The sequence below is a fragment of the Acanthopagrus latus genome, unplaced genomic scaffold, assembly GCF_904848185.1.
Source record: "Acanthopagrus latus isolate v.2019 unplaced genomic scaffold, fAcaLat1.1, whole genome shotgun sequence".
Classification (NCBI taxonomy): Eukaryota; Metazoa; Chordata; class Actinopteri; order Spariformes; family Sparidae; genus Acanthopagrus; species Acanthopagrus latus.
Genome location: NW_023504056.1, coordinates 77,501 through 79,939, shown reverse-complemented (window position 1 = coordinate 79,939; position 2,439 = coordinate 77,501). Strand labels below are relative to the sequence as shown.

Here is a 2,439-nt window from a genome sequence, read left to right as displayed (position 1 = left end):
TCTCTCTGCACAGTCACCAGAAAGTCCAGCTTTGTGCCCACCACTGAGCCAGCTCTCCTCACCAGTCTGTCCAGTCGGGCAGAGTCCCTCTTCTTGCTGCTTCCTCCCCAGCAAACCACAGCGTAGAAGAGGACGCTGGCCACCACGGACTGGTAAAACATCTGCAGCAGTTTTTTGCATATGTTGAAGGATCCCAGCCTTCTCAGGAAGTACAGATGGCTCTGTCCTTTCCTGTGTACAGCGTCCATGTTTGCTGTCCACTCCAACCTGTCATCCAGCTGCAGCCCCAGGTATTTGTAGGTCCTGACCACCTCCACATCGACCCCCTCGATGGACACAGCTTGGAGCTGCGGTTTCTTCCTTCTGAAGTCCACAACCATCTCCTTCGTCTTGGAGGTGTTCAGCTGTAGGCGGTTGGACCTGCACCACTCCACAAAGCCCTCAATCAGGCTCCTGTACTCCCCCTCCTGTCCATCCTTGATACAGCCCACTATTGCAGTGTCATCTGAGTATTTCTGCATGTGGGATGAGACATGAAGTCTTCCAGAGCACAGAGACCCTCCCCAGCCTCAGGCTATGGTTGAACAGTTGCTGAAGCGGCTCCCCAGTTCAGCAGAGCAGGCCTTGAGCATCCTTGGACACGCTTTGTCCGGGTCCGCTGCTTTCCTTGGGCACAGTCTCCTCAGCTCTTTGCTCACCTGCTCCTTGGTGATGGTGAAGGGGAGGGGGATTGAAATGTCCGTGGTGGTGGGGAGGGGGGGTTGAACTGTCTATGGTAGGGGTGGGGGGGAGGGTTGAACTGTCCGTGGGTGTGGCGGGTTGCGGTGCCCTGTAGTCTGAGGTGATAATGGACGTGATGGGGGTGACGGGGGTGTGAGGGGTGTGAAGTGGGCAGTCACTGGCTGTGGGAGCTGGGGTTTCAAACCTGTTAAAAAACAGGTTTAGCTGGTTAGCTCTCCCAGCATCCCCCTCTTCTGTGCTGCTGCCCTTCTTCTTGCAGCCTGTAATGGTTTTCATGCCATCCCAGACCTCCCTCATGTTGTTCCGCTGCAGCTTCTGTTCCACCTTCCTTCTGTACTCCTCCTTTGCCTCTCTCAGCTGGACCTTGACTTCTCCCTGTACGAGCTTCAGCTCGTCTCTGTCACCGTCCTTGAATACCCTCTCATTATATCATGACATGCCTTGGAAAATCCTTCAACAGTTGAGTGCGTTCCCTGCTTTTGCAGAGAAATAAAAAAGCTTACAGCACCTGGAATTCCCTAAGCAGGGTCAGGCCTGGTTAGTACTTGGATGGGAGACCGCCTGGGAATACCAGGTGCTGTAAGCTTTTTTGCCCTCTCTGTGCAGAGGGCGCTGCTGCTTCTTCGGTGGAGACACAGCTTTGAACAACAGAGCAGCTAGTCTGAGAACGATGTTCAACCTTTTTGTGCTGCTTGTGTTTTGCTCACTTCTATATGTTTGCATTAAAAGTGTATATGCATTATATCACGACATGCCTTGGAAAATCCTTCAACAGTTGAGTTCGTTCCCTGCTTTTGCAGAGAAATTAAAAAGCTTACAGCACCCGGAATTCCCAGGCGGTCACCCATCCAAGTACTAACCAGGCCCGACCCTGCTTGGCTTCCGAGATCGGACGAGATCGGGCGCGTTCAGGGCGGTGTGGCCGCAAGCCAAGGTGCAGGAGACAAATGCACTATTCATACGCGTTGACACGGAGCGAAACAAGCAAAGACGCTCCGCTATTCTCTACTGACCCAGTCGGACTGATGTTTATGACAGCGCTCTGTCTTCAGCTGTGCTGCACTGGTATATCTCAGTGATTACCTGGAAAGATTGAAACGCTGGAATGCAGCCACTCTCTGAAAACACTGGCATTCCCCAAAAGGTGTTCAAGTGCGCTAATGTTTGACCCCTCACAGATATAGAGAAAGGAAAGGAAAGGAAAGGAAAGGATGACGGAGCCGGTGAAGGTGTATAAATAGTGTGTTTGTCTGCTCTGCCCTTGCTTACGGCCATACCACTCTGAACACGCCCGATCTCGTCTGATCTCGGAAGCTAAGCAGGGTCGGGCCTGGTTAGTACTTGGATGGGAGACCGCCTGGGAATACCAGGTGCTGTAAGCTTTTTTGCCCTCTCTGTGCAGAGGGCGCTGCTGCTTCTTCGGTGGAGACACAGCTTTGAACAACAGAGCAGCTAGTCTGAGAACGATGTTCAACCTTTTTGTGCTGCTTGTGTTTTGCTCACTTCTATATGTTTGCATTAAAAGTGTATATGCATTATATCACGACATGCCTTGGAAAATCCTTCAACAGTTGAGTTTGTTCCCTGCTTTTGCAGAGAAATTAAAAAGCTTACAGAACCCGGAATTCCCATGCGGTCACCCATCCAAGTACTAACCAGCCCGACCCTGCTTGGCTTCCGAGATCGGAACGAGATCGG

The 2,439-nt window shown here is 51.9% G+C and overlaps 2 non-coding genes and 1 pseudogene across 2 annotated transcripts; 1 reads left to right on the top strand and 2 right to left on the bottom strand.

Annotated features, from left to right (window-relative positions):
- Positions 1 to 1,552: 1,552 nt before the first annotated feature.
- On the bottom strand, positions 1,553 to 1,671 carry LOC119015943. The gene has a single exon (XR_005073665.1). It is a non-coding gene; the product is annotated as a 5S ribosomal RNA (ribosomal RNA).
- A 333-nt stretch (positions 1,672 to 2,004) lies between these two features.
- LOC119015903 lies at positions 2,005 to 2,123 on the top strand. Its single transcript, XR_005073625.1, has one exon. It is a non-coding gene; the product is annotated as a 5S ribosomal RNA (ribosomal RNA).
- Positions 2,124 to 2,348: 225 nt separating this feature from the next.
- Positions 2,349 to 2,439, bottom strand: part of LOC119015966 — a 119-nt pseudogene continuing 28 nt past the window's right edge.